A 19,581-nucleotide genomic window follows, 5' to 3' on the forward strand; every position below is an offset into this window, starting at 1 on the left:
CACGCGCTCAAGAATGCTCAAGCGCGCAGCTGGAGGCGATCTATAAATAAATGAGGCGGGCTCGTGCTTCCATATAGGGCAGCAAATGCCACTCTGGGCTTCTCCTGCCCAGATAACACAGCCCCCAGTGCCCCCAAGCCCGCCCGCCGAGGAACCCACTTCTAATCACACATGGAGCCCACCTCAGCTTGTTGGCGCCGAATGGATCATTACAAATCCCGCACCCCAGGCATGTAGCACAATCCAGGAGACTCCAGGTTGGGCAGGGAGGGGGGTGTTATGCCCTACATTGATGATCTGGGCATGGGCACTATCCAGACCCCAGCGATCAAAGGGTTTAGGAGTGGGGGGGCGAGGGGAAGGTGCCTTTGGAAAGGATCATAGGGCCTGGGTGAACCCCAGGCTGGATAGTTTCTCTTCCCTGTCCTGCGTACTTTAACTGATTTGCTTCCTTGTTATAAACATGGAAAAGACTCCACCGGCTGCAGCTGCTGACTCATCACCCCGGCCTCCATTGTTATGAATCAGCATTATTACAGTGAGAGATGGGTACACACAGCGCCCCAGGGAACAACCCAAGCAAAGACCCGGGGTCCGATGCTGCACCCACCCACTGGCCGTGGGATTTGGCCAGTCACTTCAACAGAAGCCAGATCTGGATGGGAGAAAGAACTGGAGGTACCTCGTGGAACATAAACCAGATAAGTGGCCCATGGGCAGGAACCAGGCTGTGTGTAAGAGCCATATTTTGCCCACCCCTGGTCTAGATAATACATTTCCCACTCCTGTTCGGATCCTGGCCCGCTCCTGCTTGCACTGAGATCCAATAGCAGAGCTCTCCCGGACGACACCGAGCAGTATGGGAGCATCTCTGCCAGCCCCCGAGCGCCCCGCGCTCCCAATGAAATCAGTGGGAGCTGAGCAAGGACACGCATTTCTTCTCAGGGCACACGCCACACCTCCCAGGAGGGGCCACGAAGGCAGAGCTGACATCAGGATCTGGCTCAGGTGGAGACGCAGGCTTCTGGATCCGGAATGAGGGACAGGTTCAGTTTCAGCAGCTGATCTAGCAGGTTTGGGGCCCGGTGATTCAGTCTGCAAAATCAGCTGAGCTGGCAAGAAACTGAGCCCCCCACCGGCCCCAGAGCCAAAGCCAGGTTCAGATCTAGGAGTCACTCCAAGAAGGGCCTCGGGTCTGAAGTTTCTGTCTGAGTCCATCTGTCCAACAAACTGCACATGCGTGTGTGTGTGTAAATGTCACACCAGTGAAATGCGGCTGCCTCCACAGCATAGTCAAGAGCAGACCGGTGAGCGTCAGACACTTTGGTCAGCTACACCAGGGCCAATGGCGGGTCTTTCATGGGCTGTGATGGAGGCTTTCATGGCTGTGCAGAATACACAGAACCAAGGGGTTTCAGGTTTAATTTGACGAACGCTCACACCCCCTAAGCCACGTGGATTTCAGGGCTTGAAGGCTGCTCAGCACACTCATCCTCCCCAGGAGGAAGGGTTGAGGAGGATCTGAACCTCTGGCTCCGGAGGCAATCCTGATGCAATGTGGGGAGGAGACACCCGAGAGGCTAACGAGCTGTGGAGGGATGCTCTGAAGGAGGAGGGACCAGGTATCCCCATGAGAGGAGGGGAAATGAGAAGTAACAGGCTTGGTTTGGGCTGCAGGGTAGAGATTACGGGAAACCACGTGGGCCGGAACGTTGAACAATGGGGCCATGTTTGTGCACCCAAAATATGGTTCATTAACTGCACTGGTCTTGTTTCCCCAGCTGTAAAATGGAGCCGATGATATTGTCTTCCTTGGAGAGCTCCTAGGGGCAAGTGCTAAAGAAGAGGGAGGTGATTATTGTGGGGGTGGAAGAGCCGGGCACTCTGGAGAGCTAGCTTCAAATCCCAACTCCGGGGGACCTCGAGCAAGTCCCTTAGGAGCCTGAATACCTTTGGGGATCTGGGCCTAAGGTCTGGTCCCTGGGGTACCTTAACTCACATCAGAGAGACATGAATTCTAGGGTGCACCAGCGTGTTGCACTAACTGGGGCCCGTGTGGATCCCACTGGCGTGCATTAAAAGTTCCCCAGTGCATGTTAACGTGGAACTGTTTGGAAATAGGGATTTTTAGTGCCCACCAGCAGGGTCCACACGGGCCAGTTGGCGCGCACTAGAATTTACACTGCCCCGATGCGGACTATGGCACCATGTAGACAAGCTCTTACTCTCTCTGGGCCTCTGCTGCCCATCTGTAAATGGGGATTCTACTTCCTTTGTCTGGCTCGTCTGTTCAGACTGTGAGCTCTTTGCAGCACGAACGGTCTCTCACTATGAGAATGTGCAGCACCTAGCGCCACGGGACCCCTCTCTCATTGGAGGCCTGCGGGCAGTACTCTAACACCATTGCACCAAAGCCCCATGGACTCCCACCGCAGCAAGCTGCTCCTAACTGATGGGAGCCGGGTACTTCGAATGTGTTCTAATCTGGTTCGCAGACTCAGATGCACGTGTCACATTGGGTGTGTATCGTTAGATGGCAACCGTCCATCTCGACAGACCATGGGGTAAGCGCCAAAGCAGGTCAGTTACCGCGGGTCACGCAGCAGCATCGCAAGTGACTAAAAAGTCCAATTCTTGAGCAGCCGTCCTTGCTCCCGATGGTGCAGGGCCAGAAGATGAAACCAGCGCAGCACTGGCGCTTGAGGGCCGCTGCACTTTCCCCTTCACTTCCCTCGCTTCAGCCTCTTGGACGCCCTCCATTGTGGCCCGTTGCCAGATGCCTCTTTCCAGCTTGCTGCCGATGTTGAAAGTTTTCAGATCCCTCTTGCAAACGGCCTTGAACCTCGCTCAGTGGCCTTGGAGCACCCACAGGGACTCCATACAAGAGATGCTTGGGAATGTAGCCACCATCCGTCCAATGCCGACAAGCGAGCCAACGGTGACATCTGTTTTGGAGAATAGTGAATAAGCGATTCTGTTGTCTCGGGTACTTTGTTTTCCCACTTGATATTTAGAATAAGGTGAAGACAATGGGTATGGAAGATATCCTCACGGAGCTGACTGAGGAGATATCTGAGCCATTAGCGATTATCTTTGAAAAGTCATGGAAGATGGAAGAGACTCCAGAGGACTGGAAAAGGGCAAATCTAGTGCCCATCTCTAAAAAGGGAAATAAGGACGACCCGGGGAATTACAGACCAGTCAGCTTAACTTCTGTACCCGGAAAGATAATGGAGCAAATAATTAAGCAATCAAATTGCAAACACCTAGAAGAGAATAAGGTGATAAATAACAGTCAGCATGGATTTGTCAAAAGCAAATCACGTCAAACAAACCCGATAGCTTTCTTTGACAGGGTAACAAGCCTTGTGGATGGGGGGAAAGCGGTAGACGTGGTATATCTTGCCTTTAGTAAAGCTTTTGATACTCTCTCTCTCATGACCTTCTCATAAACAAACTAGGGAAATACGACCTAGATGGAGCTACTATAAGGTGGGTGCAAAACTGGTAGGAAAACTGTTCCCAGAGAGTAGTTATCAGTGGTTCACAGTCATGCTGGAAGGACATAACGAGTGGGGTCCTGCAGGGATCAGTTCTGGGTCCGGTTCTGTTCAATATCTTCATAAATGATTTAGATAATGGCATAGAGAGTAGGGTACACTTATAAAGTTTGCAGACGATACCAAGCTGGGAGGGGGTTGCAAGTGCTTTGGAGGATCCAATTAAAATTCAAAATGATCTGGACAAGCTGGAGAAATGGTCTGAAGTAAACAGGATGAAATTCAGTCAGGACAAATGCAAAGTACTCCACTTTGGAAGGAACAACCAATTGCACACATACAAAATGGGAAATGGCTAGGGTTACCATACGTCCGGATTTTCCCGGACATGTCCGGCTTTTTGGGCCTCAAATCCCCGTCCGGGGGGAAATCCCAAAAAGCCGAACACGTCCGGGAAAATAGGGAGGGGCCGGCGCCGCTGGGTGCTGGGCCGGGGGTGCGGGGCTGGGGGCCGGGGGTGCTGGCCCGGGGCCGGGGGCGCTGGGCCGGGGGTGCTGGGCTGGGGCCGGGGGTGCTGGGCCGGGGCCCGGGCCGGGGGTCGGCAGTGCTGGGCCGGGGCCAGGGGTGCTGGGCCGGGGGTGCTGGGCCGGGGGCCGGGCCAGGGGCCGGGGGTGCTGGGCCTGGGCCGGGGGTGCTGGGCCGGGCCGGGGGCCGGGGGCCGGGGCCGGTGGTGCTGGGCTGGGCCGGGGCCGGGCCAGGGCCGGCGGTGCTGGGCCGGGGGCCGGGGCCGGGGGGGCTGGCCTGGGGGTGCTCGGCTGGGGGCTGGCCCGGGGGTGCTCGGCCGGGGGCTGGCCCGGGGCCGGCACCCCAGGAGCTGAGCCAGGCTGGAGACGCTGGGGCCGGGGCCGGTCGCTGGAGGGAGCTGCTCAGTTGGGGGGGCCAGACTGGGCTGCGCCTCCTCCCCCCACCCCCACCAGCTTACCTGCTGCCTGCTTCAGGCTTCCCGTGAATCAAATGTTCGCGGGAAGCAGGGGAGGGGGCGGAGTTGGGGCGGGGACTTTGGGGAAGGGGTGGAGTTGGGGCGGGGCTGGGGGCGGGGCTGGGGCCCCGTGGAGTGTCCTCTTTTTGATCACTCAAAATATGGTAACCCTAGAAATGGCTGCTTAGGAAGGAGTACTGCGGAAAGGGATATGGGGGTCATAGTGGACCACAAGCTAAATATGAGTCAACAGTGTAACACTGCTGCAAAAAAAGTGAACATCATCTGGGATGTATTAGCAGGAGTATTGTAAGCAAAACACAAGAAGTAATTCTTCTGCTCTACTCCGCGCTGATTAGGCCTCAGTCTGGAGTATTGTGTCCAATTCTGGGCACCACATTTCAGGAAAGATGTGGACAAATTGGAGAAAATCCAGAGAAGAGCAACAAAAATGATGAAAGGCCTAGAAAACATGACCTATGAGGGAAGATTGAAATAATTGGGTTTGTTTAGTCTGGAGAAGTGAAGACTGAGAGGGGACATGATAACAGTTTTCAAGTACATAAAAGGTTGTTACAAGGAGGAGGGAGAAGAATTGTTCTTGTTAACCTCTGAGGATAGGACAAGAAGCAAAGGGCTTAAATTGCAGCAAGGGAGGTTTAGGTTGGACATTAGGAAAAACTTCCTAACTGTCAGGGTGGTTAAGCACTGGAATAAATTGCCCAGGGAGGTTGTGGAATCTCCATCATTGGAGATTTTTAAGAGCAGGTTGGACAAACACCTCTCAGGGATGGTCTAGATCAGGGGTGGGCAATAATTTTTGTAGGGGGACACTCCAAAAATTTTGGTAAGTCATCACGGGCTGCACATTTCTACTCTATTAATGGAGGGGGTGGGAAGGAGTTTGGGGGCAGGAGGGAGCTCCGGGCTGGTGCAGAGTGTTGGGGTGCAGGAGAGGGTGAAGGGTGTGCGCTCTGGGAGGGAGTTTGGTGCAGGAGGGGGCTCCAGGCTGGTACAAGGGATTGCGGTGCGGGGGGGGGGTGCAGGGTCTGGGAGGGAGTTTGGGTGCAAGAAGGGGTTCTGACCTGAGGCAGGGGGTTGGGGTACAGGAGGGGGTGTGAGGTGCAGGCTCTGACCAGGAGGTGCTTACCACAGGCGGCTCCCGGCCAGCAGCGCAGCAGGGCTCAGGCAGGCTGGCTGCATGCCATGGCCCCACGCTGCTCCCGGAAGCAGCTGTGGCTGGCTGCTGCTGGCATGTCTCTGCATGCCCCTTGAGGGGAGGGGGGGCAGTGGGTCTCCGTGCGCTGCCCGTGCCCGCAAGCACCGCCCCTGCAGCTCCCATTGACCAGTTTCTGGGAGTGGGGACAGCGCACGGAGCCGCCTTCCCCCCCCCCCCCCCCCACCAGGGGCACACAGAGACATGCCGGCAGCAGCTGGCCCCTTCCGGGAGCGGCGTGGGGCCACGGCAGGCAGGCAGCCTGCCTGAGCACCCCGCTGCAGCGCGGGACTTTTAGCGACCTGGACTCGGAGATCACGATAGGGCAGAGGAGGCCAGACAGAAATGTTAGATGGGCCAGATCTGGCCCACGGGCCATATTTTGCCCACTCCTGGTCTAGATAATACTTAGTCCTGCCATGAGTGCAGGGGATTGGACTAGATGACCCCTTCCAGTCCTATGATTCGCCTTCTGTCATTCTGCCATAGATGGATCAGCTCTCGCCACCATAGAGCAGTGAGCTCAGAACGTACGTCTGGTCGACCCGTATCTTGGCATTCAATGTTAGTTTCCTGTTGTCCCACACACGCTTGGTCAGTTGGCCAAATGTGGTAGCTGTCTTTCCAAGGCAAGGATTAAGCTCGTCATCTAGAGATAAGTTATCATCTACAGTTGAGCCTCGATAGCAGAACGTGTGTAAACCACCTAGTGGGGCGCAGCGTAGCCCTATAACAACCCCCAGACCAGTGTGGCAATGGCACGTGCTGCCGAGGGAGCTGGTGGGCTTGCCTTTGGGGCAAGGACTCTGAGCACTTTGCAGGATCAGGCCCCATAGCCCAGGCCTTCTGTTGTCCCACTGATGTCAATGGAAGCAGGCTCTGGCCCTCGGTAAGGAATAACCTTCCCCTGCATTTTCTGCAACCCCAACCTTGCAGCCTCCTGCCAGTGGGAGTGAACTGGCAGGTGAAACTGACCAGGAAGGAAAGTGAAAGTAACCCCTTAGAAAAGCGAAACTGACCCAGGGGTAGGCAACCTATGGCATGCGTGCCGAAGGCGGCACGCGAGCTGATTTTCAGTGGCACTCACACTGCCCGGGTCCTGGCCACCAGTCCGGGGGGCTCTGCATTTTAATTTAATTTTAAATGAAGCTTCTTAAACATTTTAAAAACCTTATTTACTTTACATACAACAATAGTTTAGTTATATATTATAGATTTATAGAAAGAGACCTTCTAAAAACGTTAAAATCTATTACTGGCACGTGAAACCTTAAATTAGAGCAGGGGTCTCAAACTCAAATGACCATGAGGGACACATGAGGACTAGTACATTGGCCCGAGGGCCGCATTACTGACACCTCCCGCCCCCCCCCCCCCGCCCTCACTCCACCCCTTCCATGAGGCCCCGCTCCTGCCCCGCCTCTTCCCACCCCTTCCCTGCCCCCATTCCAACCCCTTCCCCAAAATCTCCACCCCAACTCTGCCCCCTCCCTGCCCCCAGGGGGTGCAGGAGGGGTGTGGGGTGTGGTGGGGGCTCAGGGCAGGGAGTTGGGGTGTGGGTGCAGGAGGGGTGAGGGGTACAGCAAGGGGTCAGGGTGCAGGGTGCGGCAGGGGGCTCAGGGCAGGGGGTTGGGATGCAAGAGGAGTGCGGGGTGTGGCAGGGGGTTCAGGGCAGGGGGTCGGGGTGCAGGGTGCGGCAGGGGGCTCAGGGCAGTGGGTTAGGGTGCAAGAGGAGTGCGGGGTGCGGCAGGGGGCTCAGGGCAGGGGTCAGGGTGCAGGAGGGGTGCAGGGTACGGCAGGGGGTCGGGGTGCAGGAGGGGTGTGGCATGGGGCTCAGGGCAGTGGGTTGGGATGCAGGAGGGGTGCAGGGTACGGCAGGGGGTCGGGGTGCAGGAGGGGTGCGGCATGGGGCTCAGGGCAGTGGGTTGGGATCCAGGAAGGGTGAGGGGTGAGGCAGGGGGTCGGGGTGCAGGAGGGATGCGGGGTGAGGCAGGGGGTTCAGGGCAGGGGGTCGGGGTGAAGGGTGCGGCAGGGGGCTCAGGGCAGGGGGTCAGGGTGCAGGAGGGTTGCGGGGTGTGGCAGGGGGTCGGGGCGCAGGAGGGGTGCGGCATGGGGCTCAGGGCAGTGGGTTGGGATGCAGGAAGGGTGAGAGGTGAGGCAGGGGGTCGGGGTGCAGGGTATGGCAAGGGGTCGGTGCAGGGTGCGGCAGGAGGCTCAGGGCAGGGGGTTGGGATACAGGAGGGATGCGGGGTGAGGCAGGGGGCTCAGGGCAGGGGTTGGGGTGCAGGAGGAGTGCGGGGTGCGGCAGGGGGCTCAGGGCAGGGGTCAGGGTGCAGGGTACGGCAGGGGGTCGGGGCGCAGGAGGGGTGCGGCATGGGGCTCAGGGCAGTGGGTTGGGATGCAGGAAGGGTGAGGGGTGAGGCAGGGGGTCGGGGTGCAGGAGGGATGCGGGGTGAGGCAGGGGGTTCAGGGCAGGGGGTCGGGGTGAAGGGTGCGGCAGGGGGCTCGCGGCAGGGGGCTCGCGGCAGGGGGCTCAGGGCAGGGGGTCAGGGTGCAGGAGGGTTGCGGGGTGTGGCAGGGGGTCGGGGCGCAGGAGGGGTGCGGCAGGGGGCTCAGGGCAGTGGGTTGGGGTGCAAGAGGAGTGCGGGGTGCGGCAGGGGGCTCAGGGCAGGGGTCAGGGTGCAGGGTACGGCAGGGGGTCGGGGCGCAGGAGGGGTGCAGGGTATGGCAAGGGGTCAGGGTGCAGGGTGCGGCAGGAGGCTCAGGGCAGTGGGTTGGGATGCAGGAGGGGTGCGGGGTATAGCAGGGGGTCGGGGTGCAGGAGGGGTGCAGGGTATGGCAAGGGGTCAGGGTGCAGGGTGCGGCAGGAGGCTCAGGGCAGGGGGTTGGGATACAGGAGGGGTGCGGGGTGCGGCATGGGGCTCAGGGCAGTGGGTTGGGATGCAGGAGGGGTGCGGGGTGAGGCAGGGGGTCGGGGTGCAGGAGGGGTGCAGGGTATAGCAGGGGGTTGGGGTGCAGGGTGCGGCAGGGGGCTCAAGGCAGTGGGTTGGGATGCAGGAGGGGTGCGGGGTGAGGCAGGGGGTCGGGGTGCAGGAGGGGTGCGGGGTATAGCAGGGGGTTGGGGTGCAGGGTGCGGCAGGGGGCTCAAGGCAGTGGGTTGGGATGCAGGAGGGGTGCGGGGTGAGGCAGGGGGTCGGGGTGCAGGAGGGGTGCGGGGTATAGCAGGGGGTTGGGGTGCAGGGTGCGGCAGGGGGCTCAAGGCAGGGGTCAGGGTGCAGGGTACGGCAGGGGGTCGGGGCGCAGGAGGGGTGCAGGGTATGGCAAGGGGTCAGGGTGCAGGGTGCGGCATGGGGCTCAGGGCAGGGGGTTGGGATGCAGGAGGGGTGCGGGGTGAGGCAGGGGGTCGGGGTGCAGGAGGGGTGCGGGGTATAGCAGGGGGTTGGGGTGCAGGGTGCGGCAGGGGGCTCAAGGCAGGGGTCAGGGTGCAGGGTACGGCAGGGGGTCGGGGCGCAGGAGGGGTGCGGCATGGGGCTCAGGGCAGTGGGTTGGGATGCAGGAAGGGTGAGAGGTGAGGCAGGGGGTCGGGGTGCAGGGTATGGCAAGGGGTCAGGGTGCAGGGTGCGGCAGGAGGCTCAGGGCAGGGGGTTGGGATACAGGAGGGGTGCGGGGTGCGGCATGGGGCTCAGGGCAGTGGGTTGGGATGCAGGAGGGGTGCGGGGTGAGGCAGGGGGTCGGGGTGCAGGAGGGGTGCGGGGTATAGCAGGGGGTTGGGGTGCAGGGTGCGGCAGGGGGCTCAAGGCAGGGGGTTCAGCTGCAGGAGGGGTTCGGGGGGCAGGATCTGGCCCAGCGCGTACCGGGGGCGGGGCAGGATCTGGCCTGGCGCGTACCGGGGGCAGGGCAGGCTCCCTGCCTGCCTGTCTGCCCTACCCCCGCAAGAGGCTGGAACGTGGGGAAGGGGGGGCGGAGGGGCTGTGTGTTTCTGTTGCTTGAGGCACCGCCTCCAGCAGCTCCCATTGGCCGCGGATCCCCGTTCCCGGCCAATGGGAGCTGCTGGGGGCGCTGCCTGAAGCAACAGCCACACACAGCCCCTCCGCCCCCCCTTCCCCACGTTCCAGCCTCTTCCCGGAGCTGCGCAGGGCAGGCAGGGAGCACGTCCCGGTGCACATCCGGCCGGAGCCGCTCTGGTAAACACTGGGGGAGGGCGGCGGGGGGGCTGCGAGGGGCTCGCGGGCCGCAGAAAATCACCCCGCGGGCCGCGTGTTTGAGACCCCTGAATTAGAGTGATTAAATGAAGACTCGGCACACCACTTCTGAAAGGTTGCCAATCCCTGAACTGACCAATCTCTTCACCTTGCCTCAAACTGGCTGACACTCAGAGTTCAGCTGCAGCAAAAACAGTGACAATCAGATCAGATCCCTACGATCCTTTACGCAGGACTAGCCCAAGGGTGTTAGTGACACAGGCTAGGGAGTTGGGGTTTGTAAAAGACATTCATTTTCCACCTGACACTGTCCCTTTACGGTTGATTTTCCGTCTGTTTCACTTGCCCAAAGAATGTACCTTTCTGTGTAAAGGAGAGAGACCAGCGTCAGGGAGCCACTGGGCACAAAGGCTGCCCCTCCTCCACCCAAGGGAAAGGGTTCCACCACATTCTTCCTAGAGCCATTCCCCCCCCCCCTCTGCTGTGGGGAGGAAGTGCACCCCATTGCTGAGCCAGCCAAGGTAAAAAACACTGCTGTGCAATAGGACGGCAGCAGCCAGAGGTAAGGGGAAACGACAGGCCCTGCGCACTGGGGAATAGAGTGCAGAGAAACCCAAGCCGGGCTAGAGAGCCTACAGCAGCTGCAGGCCCTGGATGATGCAAAAGATGAGTGAGCCGGTGAAAGCTGCGGGAGAACAATCCCCAAGCCGCTGAGCCGGGGCGGCAGCGTGGGAACAGAGTAGGGGCAGATGCAGCGAGGGCTGGCAAACTCCACCAGGTTAACAGCCCTGGAGAATGAAGCCCTAGACACAGACACAGCCGCTGTGACGGAGGGACCCCTTTCTACAGGAAAGTTCTGACCCCAAGCCAGACCCATCCCTAGGCTGCTGCAGTGCTGGGGTGGGCATGGGTTCGAGCGGTGAGCACCAGGCTTTGGATCAGGCCTTTGGGTCTGGGTGGAGACCCACCCACTCATTACAGCCGTCACATGGTAACGACCTCTCCAGGGCTGGGTTGGAACCAATGCCCTAGCGCAGGGGCTCGCACCCTGGGGGGCATGAAATCGGAGGAGGGCCCTGGCTAGATGGAAGAGAGCAGCAGGGTGGGGTTCCCAGTAAGGAAAAGGAGGCCACAGTCTGGAAATGGTTAAGACTCATGGTCCTGGAGGTACCACTACCCGTCTCCAGAGCCCTCCACCCCCCTTTCAGCCCTGACATTAAGATATGTACCCCAGGCTGGGCATATGGGGGGAGATAAGGTTCCAGGCCCCACACGGAAAAAGCCCTGGTGTGATTGTCTGGCGAGAATCTGCCCCACCCAGCTCTCCCCACCGGGGTTCCCTGACATCAGGGCAGGCCGCCGGTGACCCCCATGATGGCATCAGCCCCTCAACTGCAGCAGCCTCTGCTGGGCCCGGGTGGAGCGAAGAGGCAGAACCAATCCTGTCCCTGCTGGCAGAGCGCCGAGCGTGGGCCCCGCCCGCCGGAGACGTGAGGGTGCATCGCGAGATCTCTGGTAGGACGGCAGCGCGCTTTGTGCAGGTTAACGGTGCCATCCTCAACACCGTGCTCTCGCCCCACCTCCTGAGACCCCCCTCAACCTGGGGGCGGCCAGCAAAGAGCCCTCCTCCGGGCTGAGAAACCACCTGCACAGGGGGCATCATCGGGGGCCGTTTGAAGGCTCCTTCTGCACAGCCGGAGGACTAGCAATGGGCCTTGGCGTAACTGCGAACCAGCCCCCACCCCACTCTCTCGGTCTATCAAGAATCAGCCGCCTCTCCTTGCCCGTGGCCGGCGCAAGGGCCTGCTCCTCTGCAGCCCAGGCCTCCCTCGCTCTCTGCTCCGTCAGCTCCCCGGCTTTCGCCCAGTCTTGCCTTTGCATTTCCTCCTCTGGCGGCACGTTTTTTAAAGGGACCCCGTCAACATCAAACATCCCCCTCCTGTCTGGTTCCCGCCCAGCGTGCCAGGCAGCGCCGGAGAGGCCCAGAGCTCGAAGAGACGGGGGGATGAAGGGGGGATGCATATTTATTCTGTACAGGTAGCAGCAGTTGGTGGTTTTGTTTCCCCTGCACAATCCTGTGGGTTGGGTGGGTCTTTGACCGTCTTTCACACAGCCACAGGGGAGAGGGGAAAGTACTGCCAAATGCGACTGGAAAGCCACAAAAATTGGCCCTGAGGAGCCAGGGGCAGCGCAGCACCTGGGCTAGAGAGGGGCAGGGGCGTGGCTAATGTTTATTCATTTTTAATGAAGGGGGGAAATGGTGAATGATTTGGGGCGGCAGCAATGTAGCCTACAGGGTAGCACGCTAGCTCGGGACCCAGGAAAGCTGGGTTCTGTTCAGCCTGTTGAGTGATCCCGGGCAAGTTAGGGCAAAGTTCGGTGCCTCAGTTTCCCCACCTGTAAAATGGGGATAATGGCACTTTGAGAGCTGCTGATGAAAAGCAGCGGGTAAGAGCTAAGTATTATTATGTAACCACATGCTTGTATTGCTCTTGCCCTCAGCCTCCCTCCTCTACGACCCCCTGTTGTTGCCATATGCGCGCCTTGCTGCTTGGCTTAGAATGAGATCCGGGAGCCCTTGCCTTTAATTGGCTTCCATCTGGGCTAAGCTCGCTCCAGCTCAGGGCCGTAGTAGCCGTAAATTCTGTGGGGCAAGGCCTGTGATTTCCTGGGTGTGTGCTGCAGGGCGCTGTTCGTAAAGGGACCGCTCGGCCCAACAAAAATCACCCTTTGCTCACAGGACTGCGGGCTGGGGGACCAGGGCCCCAATCCTCCACTAGCTTCATAGGGAGCCCGGGGCCTAACTCCCTTGCTGCTTTGGTCAATGGCATCCCAACAGACTGACACACAGGCAGTGGGGAGGTGTGGCGCACGGCTCCATCCTCTCACACCGTGGCAACCCAGTTAACCCCACAATGACCACACTCTTGCAGCCCCCCAGTCCCGATTGCGGGGCGCCCTTGTCAGAGAAATAAACTCGTGCTTGAAACTGACTAGATTTTGAGTTCGCAGATCCCAAGGTCTGACCCCCTGTGTCCCACAGGCCAGGGGGAGTCCCCGCAATAATCCTACAGCAGATCTCGCAGCAAATCGTCCAGGCTTGATTTTAAAATGGCCAGCGATGGAGAATCCACCCCCGCCCTTGCTAATGGCACAGGCCAGCTCCTTAACTGGTGTCCATCAGCTCACAAGTCAGTGAAGCGACACCAGTTTACACCAGCTGGGAATTTGCCCCTGAGGCGTTATTAAAGGAGGCAAGCGCTGTTTAGCGGTCAGAGCATGGCACTGGGAGGCCGGAGGCCGGGGCGCCGGAATGGGGGGGGGCAGGTCCCCACTTTTACCAGCTGTAAGGCGAGCGACTGGGGGGGGGGAGCGGAGAGGAGCAAGCAGGGGGCAGGGTCTGGGGGGAAGAGGCAGCGAAGGAGCAGGGCCTCGAGGGAAGAAGCGGTACAGGGTCTTGGGGGGCCAGCACAGAGGAGTGGGGCCACAGTTCAGACACCTGTCCCCCCCCCCCACTTTGGGGGCACTTCTGCCACTCCTGCAGGAGGCCTGAGGTCTCTTTCCAGTTGTGCCACTGACCTGCTGTGTGACCATGGTCATGTCTCTTCAACTCTGTGTGCCTCAGTTCCACCCCCCCCCCCCAGTAAAATGAGAATACTGACCCACCTTTGGGAAGCATTTTGAAAGGCGCTGTATGGTGTAAGTGCCAAGTTTCAGTATTAATCATTAAGTCATGACACTTATGAACGCTGTGAGGGCAGGCAGCAGTTTAGCGAACAAGCGCGTGCGGTTTGGTGAGGAGAGGCTCATACTGCAAATGAAATGATCACGGTGTGAAAGAGCCCAAACTGTCACTATAAACTGGAGGCCGTGTCGTTGTTATTTCAGCCGCCAGCGTCACTGTTCTGTACGGGGGCGGCTGTTGCATTGCAACCTCTGGGTGAGTTGCTAAAGGAAAGAGCCGAATGAAGGTAGGGCTGATCCACCAGAACTGGGTCAGAGATATCACACCGCCCCTTCCAATGTCTGGCTTCCAGCTCTGGCTTGCAGGAGCAGCTGCTGCAGAGGTGGCTGGCTGGGGTGCAGAAGGCAGAGCCTAGCGTCCTGGGAATTACAGCGCTAACAGCTTTACTGAATGCAGCCAGTCTAAACTCAGCGTGTGACCCTGCACGCCTGGGGGGGTTGTCGGCAGAGGAGATTGAACCTGGGACCACTCAGCGTCCCGTGTCAGAAAGTCCGAAGGAGTTGAATAGGGATGAAACCCAGTAGGGCCCCATCAAAGCTAAAGAAGGTTCTAAAGAACTTGCTCTACACAGTGGCAGGTTAACGCACGGCCCCCGGGCCCCAGCCAATCTGGCCCCGCTCCCCGGGCTGTGGGAGGCCCAAATGTTCTTCGTGCCCAGGGTCCCAGTAAATCTTAATTCACCTCTGTACAAACCTAGCGGGTGAAAGTCCCTGTTGAAGTCAGCGGGAGTTTTGCCATTGATTTCAAACAGGGCTGGGATTCCCCCTGCAGCGTTTAGCAGCCAGCGATCTCTTTGCTCTCGAGTTCTGTTCGCTGGTTTGTCCCTTCTCAATTCAGTTCTATGGGGCTTTTCCATAAGGGGCGGCTGGAAGTGGGTCCAGTGCCCCCCAAAGAAGCCAATGAGGAGGGTTTGCACTGTCGAAGATGAAGAGTTGTTCAAATAACATGATGAGTTCACCGGGGTGGCAAAGCCTACGCCAGGGGTAAGCTTATGGGTAAGGATCTGGACTGGAACGCACAAAATCTGGGTTCAGTTCCTGTCTTGGCCACCAGTTCTCCTGTGTGACCTTAGACAAGTCTCTTTGTGCCTCGTTCCACAGCTGTAAAAGGGGGATTATACGTCTCTGCCCTCCCCAGGGGAGTGGGAGATGCTCTCCTACAATGTGCTAGATAAGTAGAAAAGCCACTGCGAGCGCCCGAAGTGAGAGAGGATTGTGGGAAATACATCACGGCCACCGTCTTGGAAAAGCTATGGAGTAATAAGGCATTTTCTGTGACAAGTGACGTGTGAAACCAGGGAAATGGAGACTCATTTCCTTTAACAATAAGGGTTTAGTGCGTGTAGTCCAGCAGCATCTAGAGGTGCATTATACTAGGAGAACACCGGGCACATGGGGCAGTGACAACACAGCAGACAGACACATAGCCAGGGCCCGCCTCCACCCTGATGCTCGGAATAGACAAAGGCCGTCAAAGGAAGATTTATTAGCCCCATTTTACAGGTGGGGAAGTGTGGAGGGATCTAGGTGCCTAACTCCCATTGAAATCATTGGGAGTTAGGCACCTAAATACCTTTGGATCTGGGGCCGACTGACTTGTCCAAGGTCAGGTGGAAACTCTGTGGCAGAATCAGGAATTGAATCCAGGCCTCCTGAGGTCTAGCCCAGTGCGTTACCCCAAGCGCACCCTTCCACACGCAGGCAACACCTCCTTCAGGGGATGAAGGCACCAGTTCTGTTCTAGTGTCACCGTGCAGGGTCAATGAGAATCGGAAGAGGACTCCTTGAAGGGCTGGTGCAAGTGAGTGCACCAGTGAACGCGCCATCAGGACGGCTCTACGCTCTTGCAAGCGGCCCAGCCTTCAGCAAACCAACAGGAATTGTCTTGTCCTGAACAACGTAGTCAAGGATAGATGCAAGCAGGGCCGGCTCCAGGCACCAGCTTAGCAAGCAGGTGCTTGGGGCGGCCACTCCGGAGGGGGGCGGCACGTCCAGCTGTTCGGGGAGGGTCCCTCACTCCCGCTCGGAGTGAAGGACCTCCCGCTGAATTGCCGCCGAAGTGCCGCAGATCGCAATCGCGGCTTTTTTTGGGGGGGGAGCTGCTTGGAGTGGCAAAAACCCTGGAGCCGGCTCTGGATGCAAGGTTCCCGTCTCTGATCAAAGGGTCACCAAAGAGCTGTTTCAGTGAGTTTTCCACCTCACCAAGGTGGGTTCAAGAACTGAACGGTGCTTTGGTTCTTGTGGACCTACAATACAATAGCCTGTGGCGTCACGTTCTCATCCAATGGTCATTGGCTCTTCTAGCCATTAACCAGTTTCTCTAGAAGTGGAAGGTTGCCACGTCCTCCAGCAAAGAAGAAACATACCCCATGATCTAGAAAATCATCCCTGTCCAGGAACACAGACATGCTGGTGACAAGTGTAGTGTACCGAAAACTGTGTTAAAATTACAAGCTATTGTATTGTCTCACTTTGTTTCCTGGTCCTGCTTGAAGGCTAGAGGGCTCTGTAGGGAAGCTTGAGATCTGGGTCATCTGCTATCAGTCTGCAGAGCTAGCCTAGAGTAAGGAGGGGTGAGTTGTTCCTCTCTGCTTTAGGGAGCAGCCTGCTTTGTCTCTCTCTGGTTTTGGGATCTTTCATGTTAGGGTTCTGGATTCTAAGAAACAAAGTCATGCTATGTTGCAACCTTCCAGCAAGAGTATTCTATGTTTTTACCTAATGTCTCTGTGTGTACACATGCCGTGAACATAACAAGAAGGGTCTCGCTCTACCATAGGTGTCTAATGTTTCTCTGGCATAGCTACATGAAGCTAGTAACCATAGCTATTGACATTTGAATGGAAAGCCACGCACCGTGGTGAGAAGTATTGCAGGGTACTGAGGCTAAGAAAGACCGACCTCCTGGTTGGATGACAAGGCTCTTGGTCATCAAGCCGGCCACCGTTTGGTGACACTACGGGCTTCTAACCAGAAAGGAACCTCTCTGAAGCAACTCAAGACTACTGGAGAAGTCTAAGAGCTCACCTCTCAAGTCCTGCTCAGTTCAGATGGCCCATCCCACATGTACTGGGAGCTGCAAGCAGCCAAAGGGCATCTCAGTGGGCCCACTCAGTGGAAGATACCATAATCCATGCTGGGGACTGGCTCTGGGGAGAGTTTTTTCTCATAAAGAGCCTATGGGTCGATCAGAGCAGGAGGTAACGGGGGGCTCAGCTGGGTAAAAGTCAACCACCAAGTACCGGGTTGGGACTTGTACAAGTTGGTACCAAAACAAGGTCTCCCGTAAGCAGTGTGAGGGCTCCACCATCGCTCCCTTCACAGCGAGGTCGGCTTCAGGCGTTTCCTGCCCAAGGAAGCTGGATGCAGCAGAGCCTGAATTCCAAGAGAGCTTCCAGACGCATTTCCCGCCACATCTGACGTGCACCTGTGAGACGCTGTCAGACTGGTGTAAATTGGGGTAGCTCCATTGCAGTCAGCAATACTACATTGATTGACACCAGTGGAGGATCTGGCCCCACTGGAGCCTTGCTGACTGACCCCAGCGGAGGATCTGGCCCCGCTGGAGCCTTGCTGACTGACCCCAGCGGAGGATCTGGCCCCGCTGGAGCCTTGCTGACTGACCCCAGCGGAGGATCTGGCCCCGCTGGAGCCTTGCTGACTGACCCCAGCGGAGGATCTGGCCCCCTTGGCCCCACTGGAGCCTTGCTGACTGACCCCAGCGGAGGATCTGGCCCCACTGGAGCCTTGCTGACTGACCCCAGCGGAGGATCTGGCCCCGCTGGAGCCTTGCTGACTGACCCCAGCGGAGGATCTGGCCCCGCTGGAGCCTTGCTGACTGACCCCAGCGGAGGATCTGGCCCCGCTGGAGCCTTGCTGACTGACCCCAGCGGAGGATCTGGCCCCGCTGACTGTTTGCTTGCGATTGTGATAATAACGTTGACCGGAATGTTTGCTGTCCGCTCCAGTGCGTTTTGTCTCTGGCTTTTAGTTTTATACCCGATGTCCCCAAACTGTGGCGCACGCCCACCTAAGGGGGCATGGAGGAACATTCGCGGGGGACACAATGGGGCCTGGGCCAGCCCCCAGAGGGGCAGGAAGGGAGCGCCACCCAGCCCCACTCCATTCTCAGCTCTGCTCTGGCCCCAGCCCTGGCCCCGCCCCCAGCCTCAGCCCCCAACTTTGGCCCAGTCACGGCTCCGCACCCAGCCCCGCACCCAGCTGCGGTCCCAGTTTCAGCCCCCCCTTTCCCTGTCCACGTAACCCCCTCCCCTCCTGGGAGCCGTGGCCCCGCTCCGGGCCCTGGCTCCAGAGAGGCAGAGGGGCAAGAACAGGGGTAAGGGGCGGGGTGCGATCCTGAAAAGTTGGGGGACCATTGTTTGCTATGAATGTCGCTGTGGGTGGATTGAGGACGGGTCTATCAGAAAGCTTAGCCTCAGCAGTGTGGGTCACAGACTCAGCGACTTTAGCCCATCATGAGCATCTAGCCGAGTTACTCCAAAGGAGAGACCGACTCCTCTGGTCATGAACAAACTACTTGGCAATACTGTGTAACCAAGGGCTTTGCCTAGGTCCCCACTGCTTCTCTGGGGGCCTGATCTGAAATCTGTGGGTGGCTTCCCACTGCCTTCCCCTGGAGCGCGCCTGCTCCTGGCACTGCAGACCAAGCTCGGCAGTGACAATGGCTGGCTTATGGCACACAGACCCCAGCGTGCTGCTTCCGTCTGCCTGGCCGGGATGGCCACGCACCAGAACCATGCGCTGCCTGGCAATGCGCCCTGCCTGTTACCACAGCCCCGCCAAGGGGCGTCAGAAAGGAGGAAACCCACTAACTGAGCCAATGGGAACCATGCTTGGCTGGTATAACTCCCCAGTTGACCTGCTCCACCTAGCCTTGGACTGTGACATGGGGGGGAAAAGGGGCTCTGGGTTTGATACCTCAAAAATCTTACAGTGCCCCCCCAACTTCACCCATGTGTACTTAGCACTCCCCAGACATTGATTTGACCTCACGGCCACTGTGTTAAATAAGCCGGTGTTATTATCCCCATCACACTGATGGGGAAACTGAGGCAATGTGGTCCCCAACTTCCCCAGTGGGCGTTGGTGATGCCCAGGCCTGTACCCAGCCAACGCCCCTCCCCACCGACTCCCCAAAACATTATCTAACCCTGGAGCCAGGCCCGATTCCCACTCCATTCCCCGGGTATATGGCGGGATCAGCAATGGGAGGGGTTTCCCAGAGGATGGGCCCCTGGCAGGGTGATTGGCGCCGGGGAGGGCCTCTCTGCTGCTGCCCCCGGCCTGGCCTTTGTAATGGAGCGCCCCTGGGAATACGGGGCTACTGCTCCAGGCCTGGCTGGAGGAACCTCCCCCACTTGGCCCTCCATTGCCCTTCCCCTGGCGCGGGCCTAGGCCCGGGGGCATCGGCGTGCAGGCCTGTGCCCTCATGACTGCGTGTGTGTGTGTGTGTGTCCGAGCGTGTCCCCAGGGGTAGCCAGCACGTGCGAGCCCCGGGGCTGGCGTGTCATCTCTCAGTGGCTCCACGCAGCCCTCTCGCCTCCGCCGGGCCACGTGCCGAGCCCTCCGGCAGCCACGGGGCCCCGGCCTGCCCCCGATCCCTCCTGCACTCAGAGGAGGGGGCCGCGGCGGGGAGCTGCGGTGGCCCAGGCTGATGCAATTACCCTGGAGGGAGGCAGTCGCTGTCTCCTCCGTCTCTCCCTCCATCCCCCCCGCCCGGCTCTGCAGTGCCTGGCACACACCCTGCTTTCTCTACAGAGAGGCGAGGGGAAGAGAGGAAAAAAAATCCTGCTGACATCATCCAGCATGACAGGGCTCTTCGAGCAGCAGCAGCCCCGGCGCCCCCCTCCCGCGCAGCACTAATGCACTGGCTCTCGAGGACCGCTACGGCGCAGCCTCCAGCCACATCTTGGGGCTGTGGGG

Source organism: Emys orbicularis, chromosome 2 (assembly GCF_028017835.1).
Source record: "Emys orbicularis isolate rEmyOrb1 chromosome 2, rEmyOrb1.hap1, whole genome shotgun sequence".
Classification (NCBI taxonomy): domain Eukaryota; kingdom Metazoa; phylum Chordata; order Testudines; family Emydidae; genus Emys; species Emys orbicularis.